Source organism: Lissotriton helveticus, chromosome 2_1 (assembly GCF_964261635.1).
Source record: "Lissotriton helveticus chromosome 2_1, aLisHel1.1, whole genome shotgun sequence".
Taxonomy (NCBI): Eukaryota; Metazoa; Chordata; class Amphibia; order Caudata; family Salamandridae; genus Lissotriton; species Lissotriton helveticus.
Window position 1 is genome coordinate 988,132,267 of NC_136059.1, and position 16,828 is coordinate 988,149,094.

Consider the following 16,828-nt stretch of genomic DNA (forward strand, 5'->3'; position numbering starts at 1 on the left):
CCTGCTCTTCCTTCCTAGACCAAAGCTTGCAAACTTCCAGTTTGACTCACAGCCCTTCGGGAGGGGTTTTGCTACATGGTGACTGGTTATACGGTGCACGCTTCAAACTGTCTGACCATGGGATTTTGGGATTTGTTTTTCTAGCTTTCACTTCGAGGGTTTATTAGTACGGATTCCTGCACTATGGGGGAGCAAGCATAACAAAGTTTCAGTTCCTTCAGTTATGCATAAGGCTGGACTCCAGGCCCCAGAACTACCAACTGGTGAGGTACTGATAGCTCTTCAGTGCTCTATTGGCGAACTACAGGATTTAACATTTTTAGTACTCATCTGTTTCTAATGATGACACATTCTTCCTTTGAGGAACCCCTGGTGCAGGCCTGAACATAAGGGTATTTTTGGGAGCCATTGTCTATAACAACGAGATAATTTCGTATGCCACTGGAATTAGACTGGGTCACCACAATAACAACCTAGTTTAATTTATTTATTTTTTTGCAGATTTATTTAGCGCGGGCTCGACCCGAAGGTGTTGGAGCGCTTTATAAGAGCACATTACACAAGGGCACATTAATTTCTTAGTAGGCACAGGGACATTAAAGTTGTTTGCCCAGAATCACAGGATGTCGAGCCTATGCCAGACACGAACCTGGTACCTCAGCTTCAAAGTCGGCAGCTCTGGCCGTTACACCACATCATCTCCTCCAGCTGTCGAACCTGGAGTTATTTCCCAGTCTGCAGGCTGGCAGAGCTAAAACCCAGACTACACCTAAAGCACGGGTTTTATATAAAATGGTACATGGACACTGTTCAAGTAGAGCAAGTCTGTGGTTAGTATTTTCAGCTTATTTTTTTCCAGCGGGGTTCTCTCAACTGGGTGGAAGCCTTCGTACCCTGTGGCGCCATTGCTACTTTAAATTTCTTCCTCTATGCACATGACGCCATCCTCTTGCGGCTAAAATGCTTGCGGACTGTAAATTCTAAAAGAGGTTGAATCATTCAAGCTACAAGGTTAAGAAAGAGGGCAAGTGATGGTAAGACATTATCACCCCAGGCTGCCAGACAGACATGGCGCTTCAGTGATCAAGATTAAGCAAAGTGTTCATAAAGTGACTGTACAACCGAAAGGATTTACCAGCTGTAAGGAATAGGAATGCCAGGCTGTGGTGGGAAGAGGCACAGTCATGATGTGAACTGGTGTTGAGCTTCTGCATTCATACCCATAGAGGTTACATGGTTTCCGAAGGGAAATCTAGGCTCATCTGGCTGATTTGGTTGAAGCAGTGAGATATTCTCCAAGAAGGTACAAGTGCTATGTGTTTAACAATCTGTCACACAACAATACAATTAAGATACAAAGAGTTTAAAAGTTCTTAATTAAGTTACAGTGATCTGAAATAAAGTGATCCCCTTAGGATTCTATGAGTTTACATATTAAGACATATCTCACCTTCATATAGAATTCACTACACCCAAACTGTAGATAAATGTTCTTCATACAACAAATAACAGAGGTAAATTTCACTTTGCCATTATTTTTAAACAAAACATTGGCCAAAAATCAGTAGCACTGTGTGAAAAAAGTACAAGTACCACCTTTGGCAGCAATAACTTGAAGTGACTATTTCTTGTAAGAATTCATCAGTCTCTCAAATCGCTTGAGTGGAATTCCCGCCCACTTTTCCCTCACAAAACTACTTAAACTCAGAAGTGTTTCAGGGCAATCATTTACACACAATTACCTTTAGGTTCTATCTAAGCATTGCAATGAAGCTGAAGTCTGGGTTTCAACTTCGCCATCCAAAATAGTGATTCTTTCCTTTTTTAGTCAGTCATACAATTACTGATATGTTTTGGGTCACAGTCATTCTGCATAAGCCACTTTTGACTAAGGGTTAGATAATGGATAGATGGTCGCAGATTTCCCAATAGGATGCAGTGTTATAGTGAGGAAAGTATGGTGACTCAGTGTTTGTCAGGTATCCAGGTCATGTGGCTGCAGCAGGCCCAAGTCATTACCCCCACTACCATGCTTGGCAGGTCCTGTGATATGCAGTGTTTGGTTATCACAAAACGAGGTGATCATTATGGCCAAACAGGTCGACTTGCGCCTAATATATTCATGCAACATTGTTTCAGAAGCCCTGTGTGTCATTCAAATGATGCTTTACATATCGAAGCCATGTAGCAATGTTAGTTTGGAGACTGTACTTGCTCAGTCTTTTTCTAATGATAGAATCATGAACTCTAGCTTTTATTGTATTACCAGAGGATTGTAAATCTCTGGCTACAGCTTTGTTATTATATGTGATCGTTCTGAGCATGCACAGTCTGATCTTTGACTAATTAGCTGGGGAGCCCACTATTCTTTCTTGAAGACCATTACAGATATCGTTTGGCCTAGACATTCAGTGTTACTATATGCCGGAATGCTTCAGATTGTATCGACTAAATTTATGATTTTATAGGTAGAGTACAGCACTTTAAGATCAAGTATGCATATGCACTTGTTTAGGAGCACCTCATTCTAACTACCATCTTCACACCTAAGGAAGCAGGAAGGGAGCACTTCTTCTCAGCACAAATCCTCTGAATGTTGGCTGATTATATTTGTTCAATAATTATGAATAAATTAAATCTGTAAATCTGTGGATGTTGTTTTTGCAGGAAGTTAGATTGATCTGCTGTTAAGAGGTAGTGAAGGACAGTGTCTATAATGCTGCCCCTACTGCAATGTCGAATTGTTCTCTTTGTTTAAAAAACAAATGCCAATAAACAGAGTTGACAAAAAAAAAGATGTGGTGAAGGACAGATATATATCAGCAATGAAAAACAATACAAATGAAGAGGGTATAATTTCCATCCATCAATGTAAATAAAACAAGTCAAATATCACAATCAGAAAAAATGATAAAATGTTACCCAAGGAATGCTTTAAAAGTATCAAACTAAATCAAGTATCAAAATGGACCAAAAATTGACCAAGTTAATCTAGAGTCGAAACTGTCAGTTTCATGGGGAGCCGTATGAAGAATGGAAGTTGCTGGATCGAAGAATCAGAAAGCTCAGTTTGAATGTGACGAGCTGCTTGACAGAAACATGGAGACAAAAGCAATATGCTGATGTCGAGCCCCACACTTCAAGTGCATTGGAGCTCTGGTGAGAAAATACAGAGTAAAGTTCAAACCAGAGATGTGGCTGTTCATGCTGGGATCCAGGTTGCAGAAGGCTCAAAGTCTTGGGGCTGGCGGTGGTGGTGGTGTCGACAGTTGTATATCGAGCAATCAAGGAGCATGGAAAAGACAGGAGTTGGTCATTCCTAAAAGTGAAAATAAGTGAACTTGGCAACATCAGCAAAAAGTGATTAATTAAGGGAATTAGTCCCACTCATGAATGATTTTAAATTTTGGCAAAGAGAATAACACAATGGCCCGCCTACCGCCTGAGTTCACATCCACAGCAACACAAGCAAGCCTGCCCTGGAGGAATGGTGTTGGCGTGCACTGAGATTTTGGTGAAGCGGGCCTGCTGCCTGAAAGCTGGTGAGATGGGACCAACGACAGGAGACAACCCTGCTGCCCGTCCCAGACTCCCAGCCTCAAGGGCTACAGAGCACCAGTGCTATGTGGTCCGCAGTGCTTAATTTGAGCCAGTGGTTGCCAGTGGGGGTCACAGGCACTCATTTTGGGAGACTGCCACTTATTTTCGGTCGCCAGATATTACCCAAGAGAGGGGAAAAACACACAGGAAAGAAAAAAGGAGGAAGAGAAAAATTAAATTAACGTTACCAGTGGAAAAAGCATGAGAGCGAGTAGGGAAAGGGACACAGTGTTTCGCAATGGATGAAAGAGGTGTATTTAGGGCTAAGCAGCCTTGGTTTTCGGGCGTTGACATTTAATAGCAATAGCCACTAGCTTCTGAGCAGCACTCTGGGCGCTAATTATTTAAAAAATCAAGCACTGGTGGTGGACTGAGCCAGAGCTCCAGCAAAGAAGAACTGACCCTGCTACCCAGAAAGGGGTGAGGCTGGAGCGGAGGATGGAGCTGCAGAGAGGCGCTGATGCCCCTGATGGACCCGTGGTGCTAGGGACAAAGCACACCACCAACGAAGGAGAGAGATTGGCGTCTGCAACACTGACATGGGGTTCCATGATGCCCTCTGAGGATTGATGGGGCAGAGGCTGCGGAAAGCATTCCAGATGCCCCTGGATCACTCAATCCAGAGACACAGGGCTGAGTCTGGGTCCCAGGGAGAGTGAGGAAAAGAGCAGACCCCACATGAGGTAGGGGTGTGCAGGAGCATAGCAGTAATTAAGAGCCCAGAAACTGTCACTGGTGCCTCACGTTGCCTCCCCACACTCTGCCTGGTGTGTTGGTCTTATTGTGAGTCTACTTAGAGGCGCACATCATGGATGAAGAGTGAGAAGGCAGGTATTCCTCCGAATCCACCGTCAGCATTAAGTTGGAAACAGGGCTGATCTTCCCACCCCCCGGCAAATCACCTACAACATGAGACAAAAAGTCAAGATGGAACTGCCACAGATGTAAACTGTTGTACAATACCCTTTGCTCCACATGCCCAGTATGATCTACAGCATAGATTAGGACACCAGTCACAGATAGAATGCCTTTCTACAGCCAACATATGCCCAAGGCTGCAAATGTAAACTCTCCTGCACCCATAGAGTACCGAGTCGCTGCGTACTTTGGTAATAACTAATGGGCAAGTCTGGAGGCACGCAATTTCACCCATAGCATGTAAGTGGCCAATAAGAAAAGAGTCTCCTTTGACCCAAAGACCCACCCACTTGACAACAATCACTGAGTAAGCGTTACCTTCGTTAAAACATACAAGAGGCTTTAGGCATGAGGAGAATAAAGGCACAGAAAAAAACTGGAACAACTGGGTCTAAATAGAGCGGCAACTAAACATGAAAGCAAAACCCAGAAGTTTCTCAGTGAAATAGAATCGTAAGCAACAAACCCTGCCAGAAAGACAAGCTAGATCACATTCTTGATGTCATAACTGTCACAAGGGAGGCGCTGGAATCTAATACTGCCATAATAGACATAGGCCTGCTGTGGAATGATCACTGCAAACAGACCAATAGGCTTAACCAAACAGAATCCTCCTCAGTTTGACTATAACCCCTTCTCTGCGGGGGTAATTCCCCCGCTGTGCAGGGGGGCGGGGGGGGGGCGCACAGCGCCCCGGTGCTGATGACGCGCTCAGCTCGTCATCAGCCACAGTGCTCGTGTGCTGATGACGAGCTGAGCTCGTCACGGCCACGCCCGTTCCTTAGAACGCTCAGCACAGCAGGGGAATTATCCCACGTGTGGCCGTCATCGGAGGGGTTAACCAAATATAAAGGACCTAGGACAGCGCAGCAGTGGCTTCCTTGTTGGTGATGAAAAGTATGTTGCCAGTGGCAGTGACAACGGTTGTTTCAGTACTATGGTTGGCTCTGAAGCCTGATTAAGAGGGATTGAGTAAATGGTGATACTTGAGGTAGCAAATGAGTCAGATTTTACAGGACTTTGGGCGGATATGTGAAGACAGAGATTGGTCTCTAATTGGCCACGGTCTTGGGAACAACCTATGGCTTCTTGAGTAGGGGCAGGGACACTGTTTCCAGTCAGTGGGATAGTAGTCAGCCAACAGCAAAAAGTTAAAAAGCTTTTACTGCAGCAATAGGTTCATGTCGAAGGGAGAAGATGATGAAGTGAGGGCAGGGGTCATCGGGTAACCCAACTTAACTGAAAGCTTGGTTTTGGTGACCCAATAATAAGATGTAATTAGGTTTTTAGTCAATGTGGTGTCAAAGATTGTGGCTGGGAATATTCAATCCAGAATATCGACAGGACAGAATATTGTAACAACAATATTGAGGGACAAAATATCGAAAGGTAACGGTATAGAGGGAGATAAGGATTTACAATTCTTAACTCCACATCTACGTATCTTGGTGATGATACGTATATCGCAAAAAGTACGTTTATGCAACTTAGGTACAGTAAATGTATATATAGACAGTCATCTTTCGATATGTTGTCCCACTATATTCAGGATTCGATATTTCCAGCCTATACCGGTGTCCAAGAGTAATCAAGGTGTTGATGAAGAGATGTAGGGAATAAGATCTTTTTCATTTGTAAAAATGTGGTTTTATTGTTGACCAATCTTTTTATGACTGAAATGTAACAAATATATCCATCTTTTTAAGGAAATGTTTGTAATTTATCAATAACGGGGTGATGAATAATCTTGCAATTCAGTGTTTGGATGCTGAAGTCACACATGCACGATGCAAACTTAGTGGCAGTATTGTGATGAAAATGTGGACTGCATCATGATACAGAAATAGGCAAAACATGAAACTCTAGGACATGCAAGATAAGACAGTACACAGAATTCCAAGACAGGCAGTACATGAAGCCCTTAAACCCTGTATGTATTTTGAATGTGGCATAAGTAAATGGGCTACTGCAGAGCAGAAATAGAATTTGTAAACTGGATCTCTACTGCAACATTTAGGTTTCGTTCCTATGAGCAGAGCACATAATGGCACATTATAAGCCAAGGCTGTGAACTCCAAATCTTGGTAGATTAGTTAGTTGCTAATGAGCCACAGCTGTTTGTGTCACAAGGGCCTTGTACGCCTCTTGCTCTGAAGCATGAATTTGGAGAAAGATAATTGTGGAAAATCAATGCTGTAGCTTTTCTGAAAAGAAGCAAAGAGTGTACAAAATGGTACAACATCAACAGGAGAATGAAGGAAAGACTTTGAGCCAGATGTACAAGCATTACGAATAACGTTTTCCAAATTGTGATTCTCTCCAAATCGCAATTAGGAAATCAGTATTCCTAATGTATGAAACTCTTTTTGAGTTTCATTAGCGATTCATAGCGGGTCGCATATAGCCCTACCTCATGCATATTAATGAGATAAGGTTCAATTTACAACCCATATGGATCTGAAGCCATCACAGGGATGTTGGCCTGCAGAGGTCAGCAGACCACCATGTCTGCAATTGCTTTTTAATATAGCAATCTTTCTTTTTTTTAAATGCATCCTAAATGAAACTTTGCAGTTTCACTTTTAAAAGTAGGCAGTGATCCGTGGATAAACATGGAGGCAGCATGGGCAGCATAAAGAAGCATGGAGGTTATAATTCAATTACTTTGTAACTGCACACATTTCAAACTGACCGGGCACGGATATGTCTGTACAGTATCTTCTTTTAAACTGACAGATGGTGAGGAGAAACGTCACAAGGGACATGAGATGGTGCTTGCAGATGATAATGCAAGAAACAAAAAAAAAACTGTCCTCAAATGGTATAGACTGACAGGTCACATATTGAAGTACTTTTAATGCTACACATTCAAATAACTTTAACTACAGAGAAAAGTTGTGTAATATTGCCCGTATTCGCGAAGGAAACCCTAGAACGCCCCATTATCTCACAGAATGCGAGAGATACAAAACACTGTCTAAACCCTGAATGATGTGGACTTAATGACCATCATTAAGAGACAATGCTAACTCATTGGCAGTTTAGGTAAGGAAGTCTCACACTACACAGCTATTTTACACATCACATCTATCTGGAGCTTACACACAATTAGTGATGTTGTTGGGGGATGGCAGCAGCTCTTGTGACTGATGACAAAACTAGAGAGACTTTGTATGCAGCTATGGTAGAGTCTTGTTAAGTTACCCACTCGTTTTCAGAGAAATATTTTTGCAGGTTTCTCTGCGGCTTTAAGAACAATACAAATACAAGCGAGATGTGTAATCAACAAAAATGGTCTGTTCCTGGATTTCCTAGGACGTCTACTTATCAAAAATCTCAGGTGGGTTTGTCTATATTGACATAGATTTTGTTGTGTCCTGCTTATTTTAGAAGCTTTGGAGTACCTATAGGAATGCCGACGGCTTTGCAGTAGGAGAGAAAAAGGTACCCCTGACCAGGATGTTAAGTAAGTTTATTTATTTATTTATTTTGAAAGTTTTATATAGCGCGAACAAGATCTTTGCAGATATCAGAGCGCTTTACAGACGAAAGGAACAGCGTGAGAGTAAATAACAATAGGGATGGGGAAGGTACATGTGGGAGCATAGTCAGCCAGATACATCAATAATGAAACAAGTACAAATAGTTGATAGCGTAAACACTCAAGCAGGTCAATAACACGAGTCATACAAAAATGCAGAAAAGATCAGTAGAACTGAATGGTACAGCGTCTGTAAAATTATCCCCAGTAATAATTCAAGTGTATTTAGCCATGAGGATAGCTTTTACTTCTTTCTTAAAAAGTATGGTAGAGGAGATGAGCCTGATTTCAGGGGGGAGTGAGTTCCAAATCCTGGGTGCCATTCCTGAGAAGGAGCGTTTATACGTTTTTTCCTTGCGGAATCTTTGGGGCTTTAGCAGGAGATTGTTTGTGCCTCTAGTGTTTCTAGAGCCTCCGGAAATCGTCAGCTTCTGGGCGCGATATCCGGGTGAGCTCAGGTGGACAGCCTTGTGCGTGATGCAGGCGATTTTCAGATGTATTCTGGCTTCAAAAGGCAGCCAGTTCAGGGCTCTCAGGTCAGGAGAAATGTGTGAGTGTTTTTTTGATCCGGTGATGAGTCTCGCTGCGGCGTTTAGAGAAGCTCTTATGGGTGCCGTGGTAGTTAGGGGGAGACCACAGAGTTATATTCATTAAGCACAATAGAAAAGATGGATATTCAGACTTAGTGGTACTTTCTGAAGGCGGTATCAGGGGGGGGGGGAAGAGCTGTGATAATGAGTTCCAAAGGAAGGATTCCTGTGGGTGAAGGAGGTCTACCACCAAACGTTAATAATATCCCGCTGGGAAATATCTGATGTAGGAGGCTGGCCTCCTGTTCTTGACCAACAGAAACTAGTGCAGCGGCTTTGATAAGTAATCAAGGGCTTGACTTTTCAAAGCATTATCTATGTAACCAAGGTACTTCAATTTGTATTTCAAAAGTCGAATAAGAGAAAATGTCGAACTGGAAGCACAGGGATATTTATTAAGGAATATCAATGAAAATATAGAATTATTAAAACCAGTAATAATCATTAATAGAATGAAGGTTAGAAATTGAAAAATACAAGGATTGTACTGCTTCTGCAATATAGTGGCTGTACTGCCTAACTCAAGATCAATGCTGACATTAGTGCAAATGATTAGAAGTTGCCGGCTCTCAAATCTCATCTCTGAGGGTCAAGATGTGTGATGTTTTTCAGGAAAACTCAATTAAAGGCTAAATCATTCTTAGACATTTAAAAACAACAGATTTCCACTGATGTATTATTTGAAAAATCCTATGGAACATATCACCTTACCTGACACGGCTTCTACGTACAGTAATAGATCTTGAAAATTCTTCTGTTCATTTTTTGAGTGAACTTCACATCACCTTGAATTGGAAAACGATAATAAACACACTTTAGACTCAACACGGATGTCTTTGTCCGAACAATTCACAAGATAAAGTACTGCAACATCTCCATATTTGCATCTGATCTAGTATTTTATGTCATGACTGACAAGGTCCGTTCTAGTTTGTCTTTGACACATCATTTTGAAGCACAACCTCTTTTCATGCTTGTCCTTAAGATGTTGCGCGTCTTTTTCATGTTTTTCATTAAGATGCTGCTCGTCTGCTAATGAGCCTTTTCAAGCAGCGTTTTCAGATTTACATAAACTGCCCGTTGGGTATGCTTTAAAAAAAAAAATCTTCTCAGGTGTGAAGAGTAAGAATGCAAATTTGTATTCCCGATGGCACAGTGGTTCTCTTTTAGACTGTTCTTCATCAATAAACATTAACACAAAAAATAATGTCCTTATCCAACCCTATCTCGGTAGTTGTAAATGCTGTCAAAGTTGATTCACAAAGAACCACCCCTGCTAAAGAATTACCATTCAGTCATGTTTTTTCTATCAAAGATAATAAAGAAACTAAATGGAACCGTTTCAGTGAAGGATTTCTATCTCCTAGAATTGCACATCTGTTCATTTAAACCTCCCTACCTTATTTCAAGGAAGAGATTAAAAAAAAAACCAGACATTTCTGCAATCAAATAGTGATCTGAATCGTACTTCCCAAACTATCCCAAAATCCGCAAATCATGTATTTTACAAGTAGACGGTGCGACTACAAGGCATGTCTGTCCCACCTGCCTAACAGAGAGGCAAATAGCCAGTAACACGTAGGGTGAGACCTTACTTTCACTTGTGATGCCAGTGTGCTCACCTTCACAAGTTTGCAGTGCAATAAATCATGTCTGATTACTGCATGCCTTTTACATGTTGTTTCATCTGCGTCCACCTACCTTATTGGGCCATCCAGCATGCATTTACTGTGTTGTTTTTTAATTTTTGTATTGCATGGTTATAATATCACTCATACGCATCTTTGCCGGTCATGGTTTTAATTGCAGGTTTAAAACCATACAGATTTGTGAAGATATGGTGCGACATGTGTTATTAACATTACGAGGAATCATTAATTGCTGTATATTTTATTCTTTCAAGGCACTACTAACAGGCGTTCGACCCAGGAAGCAAGGGAAGTCAATAAGATTATATGAGTCGCTATGATTATATTGGTTGTTTTTCTCTGTACTCACACAGCCACAATACAAAAAAAAATGCAAACAGGGTATTTTCCAAATATTCTAATGAAAGCTTACGATCCTAAGAGGCCATTAGGAGAAGCGGAAACATGTCGACAACATAGGTGTAAGGATCCTAATCCCCCAACATACACCTATAATTCATAATTTTAACCTTGACTGAGATACCCAACAATAAGGGATACAGGAGTATTTCAAGGCATTTCCATCCTTCTCATTCACAGTTCCATAATTTTCTAAAAGTGATCTCTGGAATATGGTTGACCTATCCAGGCTTTTAGGGACCAGGATGAGACCTGATGATGAAGTATGATACTAATAGAGTGTCTGAGGGTCTAACAAACAACTGAGCAATTGTTCCTGGAACTTGAATGAACTTGTTCTTGAATAAGTTACTGGGTCAGAATTGGGGCACAGGATAATTTAGTGTGTGACGTTCTCGCTTGAGAGGGAGAATTGTTTCTTGCTCCCTACAAAAATATTAGTGTTAGTTCTCTCGCCCCTCCTTCCTGGATTCTAGTTTCATAGAAAACTCAGAAATAAGCCACTGGTTGTGCATTTCTTTTTTTGGGCTGATCTCAATCCCACACTACTTAAGAGAACTCTTTTTAAGCATGAAACTTCAAACGTATGGATCAGGAATGAAGTAATTTGTTGAAGGCTACTGGCTTGTGGATCATTTTCATGAAAACCTGTGTATACCAGAAACAATAATTGGTCCTTGTGCACTGTAGGAGTGTCAGATATATGATTCTCCTCAGCCTTCAGGAAGTGTGTGACGTCATTGATCATACAGCATTACTTAGGCACCTGAAGTAATACAAAACTACTTCCATGAGTTGACTTCAGAGATGCTCCGTTTACCAGTGAAAAATGAGAAATCAGATGTTTGTAATTGCCTTTCCCCTTTAATTCCTCAGTCAACTTCATTTGTTCACAGAATTTGCCTCTACATCCCCAATAAACTATGTATAATCTGTTTCGATCCTTTAGTTTCTTTATTATTATTATTATTATTATTATTGGGCATTTGTAAAGCGCCTGGTGACGCCACTGGCGTGTCCCCGCGCTGTGATAAGTGAGTGGTCGCCCCCCCCTCCCACTGAAGGCTACCTGCTGAAAAGGTGAGTTTTAAGCTTTTTCCTGAACAGGATTTCCGATGGTTCAAGTCGCAGTTCAGGGGGTAGGACATTCCAACATCTGGGGGCGAGATGTCTAAAAGATCTCCCTCCCATACGCGCCTTCCTTACTCTGGGTACCCTTAGTAGCCCAGTCTGAGAGGACCGTAGGATGCGCGTGGGCTCGTAATGGGTCACCAGACTCAGAAGCGGTTCAGGGGCTTTGCCGCTCAGAATGCGATGGCATGTGGAGAGGGCCTTGAACTCAACCCTCTTCTCCATAGGAAGCCAATGGAGGGCTTGAAGAGCAGGTTTGGAGGGTGACCTCCTGGGGAGCCTGAGCACCAGCCGCGCCGCGGCATTTTGAAGCACTTGGAGGCGGCCCATGACCTTGCTCGTGGCCCCCAGATAGAGCAGGTTCCCATAATCAAGTCGCGAGGTGACCAGGGCGTGCACCAGCGTCCTTCGAGCAGAAATGGGAAGCAGATCTAGGACTTTCCTTAAGGCTCTTAGGACACCGAAACATACCCCCGCCACCCGGCTGATCTGGGGACCAAAGGCAAGGTCTTTATCCAGCCACACGCCAAGGTTCCTGGCCTCTTGGCAAGGTACGGGGACCTCACCCAGGCAGGGTGGCCACCACGCCGACGACCAAGCAGAGGGCCCACCCCCCACCACGAGCACCTCAGTCTTGCTACCGTTCAACTTTAAACAGTTTGCGGACATCCAGGCTGCAAGATCTTGCATGCAGTTCCTGAAGATGTCCGCTGCAAGACCGGGCGCACGCGATAGGGAGACGACCAACTGCGTGTCGTCGGCGTAGGACACTAGGCGAAGGCCGTGTCCCTCCACGATGGCCGCTAGGGGGGAGACGTAGATATTGAATAGGGTTGGGCTCAGGGACGAACCCTGAGGCACGCCCTGGCCCAACTCAATCTCCCTCGAATAGCATTCACCCAGCCTGACCTGGAAGCACCTGTCAGACAGGAAGGACCCGATCCAGCCAAGCGCAGCGCCTGTAACCCCACCTTCATTCAGACACTGTAGCAAGGTGGAATGTGCTACAGTGTCGAATGCTGCGCTTAGATCGAGCAAGATCAAAGCCATAGTTTGGCCCTCATCCACACCCTGTCGTAGTGCTTCAACCGCCACAAGAAGTGCCGATTCCGTCGAATGACGGGGACGGAAGCCAAATTGCGAGTCGTGGAGTAGCGAAGCCTCCTCCACGAACTGCATGAGTTGTACGTTGGCTATTTTTTCCGCCACTTTAGCCATATAGGGCAGGAGGGAGATGGGGCGGAGGTTGTCAAATTTTTCAAAATTCACATTGGCTTTTTTTTGTAGGGGGAGTACAATTGCTTGCTTCCAAGCTTTGGGGACACTCTGGGATTTGAAGGAGGTATCTAGTAAGTGGCGGACATAGGGTTCGAGTACTTGCAGGCTGCCCTTAAGTCGACTGGGAGTCGTCGGGTCTCTTGGGGAACCAGATTTTATCGACCCGCAAATACGGATTAGGTCTTTAGTTGGAGGGGTGGCAAAGGAAATAAGCTGTCGTTCTCCTTTGGTTTTAGTGCCCTCCCCTTTCACTGCAACTTTTGCCTCTTAACAATTTGAATACGCCAATGACAAGCAGAATATTGATATAATGAATGGTGACCAGAAGACTGCAGAAAGACAAACAGTACAGACTGAGTGGGCTTTTGGTCAGCCCCCTTCAGCCATTGGGTGTTGGAGTTGTTTTAGGATCAGCCACTAGTTGGGTGGACTGTTCAGAAAAGTAAGGCATTTCGTGATAGATTACGTGCGTTTCCAAGGAAATTAAGTAGACCGAAGGAACCTATCTTCCTTTGTGCCCTATCTTTCTTATATACATGCATGGCTGACAACCATACTGTGATGATTTTTCACAAAGCATAACAAAAAAATCATTACAAGATGGCTGATGTGCATGCGTGCATTCTGGGCAGCCATCAGAGAGAGAAAAATAATGGCAAATCCAATAGATTGGTGCTTGGTATAAAAGGCAAAACTTATGAGCTTAACAACTGTTACTTAATAGCATTTGTAATTATCAACTAAGGAACTCCAAGAACAATAGTATGAGAAGGTAAAAAAAAACACTGCTAAGCTTATCAATCATTAAAGGCTTTCAAAATGTTCTCTTTAAGATAGTTTCAGTTGTTTAATTTGTACATCATTGCCTAATATTTTGAGAACAAGAAAATAAGGTATATAAAGCAATGCTCTACAGTAAGAGAAATAACGGACTTCCAAAGTTTACAAATTTAGGGGCCGATTAGGAGTCCGTCCGCCATCCCGTTGTAGGAAGGGACCGTCCGCCACAGGGGCGGAGGTCCCGTGCATCGAATTAGGATGCACCCGCCACAGTGGCGGGGCATCCCGCATTTTTAACATTGCGGCGGGCGGTGCTGAAAGTACCGTCCGCCGCAATGCTAAAAATGCATGTTGTGCGTTTCAAAGCACAACATGACAGGCACCGCGTGGTGCCTGCCATGTTGTACTTTGAAACGCAGGGGGGTGCCATAGGTACCCCCCATGTGCAACACCCACCCACCCCCCCTTCACCCTGGGGGCCCGCAACAGGTCCCCAAAGCAAAGTCTGTATGCCATTCCACGGCAGCAATGCCGCCGTGGAAAGGCATAGGAACGCCGGCATCGTAATATGGTTGGGGGTGTCTCGCAGACACCGCCACCATATGTAAGCACATTTTTCCGCAGGTCGCGAAGGCGACCGGCGGAAAAGCGGCGGACGGTCTTGCCGTCCACCGCGTACTCCCCCGCCATCCTAATGTGGAGGAGGGTCATTTCTGTGAGGATGGCGGCCGGATTGTCCCCACCGGGCCGGGGGTGGCTACCGCCAGCCCGGCTGAGGCAATCCGTCCGCCATCCTAATTGGCCACCTAAGTTTTCAGCCATAAGAAATGTAAAATGGAGCCACAGTCTTTTTTACATTCCAGTAAAGTAGAAGATGGAAACATTATTTAAGAGAGTCCTACTGCTAGTTGACTGAATAAGAAAGTTAGAGCCATAGACATCAAGTTTGCCCATTTGGGCCCTAATCCAATAGATATGAAATATAGGTTACTAATAAATGTGGCATAGATTCAGATCTATTTCAGAAGGCACAGTACAAATAGATGTCTACAATGAGTAGACTATCTTAGCTCCTAGTTCAGTGACCCAAGATTTATTAATTTACGAACGTCATTTACGCGAAACCAATACCCTTTTTGTATGACAGACTAATTCAAATTTTTAGCTGACAGCAACCGTTTTTGTATGACAGACTAATTCAAATTTTTGGCTGTCAGCAACCAGTTATTTTATTTCCATCGTCTCCTTGGCCCCACTCATAGCCAATTAAGTCATAACTCACACCATTTCCATCTCGGATTTTTGCTTCTCATAACACAACGGGTCTTTGCTCTTAACTCTATATTTGAACTTTAAAAATTGCAAGGACATTACCAAAACTTGTGTTTAATCTTCTCAGTTCCTGTAGTGATCTATAATTTCCAAAAAGAGACTATTGTCAGTTTGAAAAGCAGGGTGGCAACAAAAACAGGCATTCTCAAAAACGTAAATAAATTCCCTTCTACTTTTCAAAGGCTGTTTCATGGCCAAAGTTATGTTTGTTATTGCATGGGGTATCTTTTAATTACAATAATATTTAGCATTCAAAAGGACACTACTCCAGCAAAGTATACCTTCTATCTGAAAACCAATAAGATAAATTACTCAAATCAAATGTTTATGACAATAAAAGATACAAACCCATACCCGCCCTAGCGTACCTCCTTTTTGTGCACAAGCCATGAGATTCTACCTTTCTTCTTTTCTCACCATATTCAATTAACGATAACTTTGCTAATTTTCTTTGTGTACTGCCTTCATAGCTATAATGATACATTCTGCAAAACATAGAATACTCAAGCCAGAATAAACATGTAACTGCTGTTAATGTTCCGAATAAATTTACATTTAACTCATCCCATCTGAAGCAATCCTCAACCATGCCTTTAAAAACCTCCCTCAAGTCTCTCAGCTTAATTGGGCAAAAAAGGCTAACTCTTGCTCGTATCATGAACCTAAAATAAACCTAGGACAAATATTTAAAGAACTATGAATTTAAAAGTGATCATCTCTTCTATGAGTCAGCCAGTCAACCCATTATTTACAGTCCTCGTACAATACATTTTACAGCACATATGAGATGCAGCTGCACAGAGTGTAATATGCGGTTTATTACCATTGTAGGTGAGGGAAAGTATGATACCCGCGAGGCAAAACATTGAATGAGTAATGACGTTCCTCCAGCCCCCTTTCCAAAAGAGTAATACATGGCATATTATATTCTCCTCATCAGCATATATTGGAAATGCCATTCCACTTATTCTTGTGTATTTGTTTTAACAAAAGATACTTAACCAAAACCAGGATGCAAGGAGCTGAATTTGTGCATCAAGGTAAAATTACTTAGGATAAACCTTGTGACTATCGGGAGAGTTGTTTTACTGTTTAAAGTAATTGCTACAAGCAATCATGTCAATTATTCTTTATAGCAGCGTTTCCCAAACTGAGTGTTGGGAGGCGATTGTTGGTGGGTCATGGAAGCAGGCACAAAAATAAAGATGCTTTTAAATTCCGTATTTATCTTGTCACACTTGCTGCGCTTCAAAGACAGCGGTAAAATGCTAGGGTATGTCTTTTCACAAATTGTTGCTTTTCTTTTTTTTTTTTTAATGGGAGTTTGTGTTTTCAAACTTCTCTTACTTTGCAGTCAGAGAAAGAAAAGTAAAGTTAATTATGTGACAATCTTCCTGGGGTACATGGAGTGTGAAAGGAATGTGTGTAGGATGTCATTTTGTGTAATACTCAATAAAATGTAAATACCTGTAAATGAACTATTCATGTTCAGCAGTTAGAAAAGCAAAAATGAAGCACATTTACTTTGTAATTATGAAGTGTGATGGAAACAAATATTTTAAAAGGATCAAAACAAAATCAAGACTCTTTACATGGTGATTCACAAATAA

General features: G+C 42.5%; 1 protein-coding gene across 3 annotated transcripts in view; it reads right to left on the bottom strand.

Annotated features, from left to right (window-relative positions):
• Positions 1 to 16,828, bottom strand: part of APBA1 (amyloid beta precursor protein binding family A member 1) — a 483,473-nt gene that overhangs the window by 346,352 nt on the left and 120,293 nt on the right. For all 3 annotated transcript variants that reach the window (XM_078675748.1, XM_078675746.1, XM_078675747.1), the window contains exon 2: positions 9,361 to 9,434. The gene's annotated coding sequence lies outside the window, so the exon portion shown is untranslated. The remainder of the gene's footprint in view (positions 1 to 9,360; positions 9,435 to 16,828) is intronic.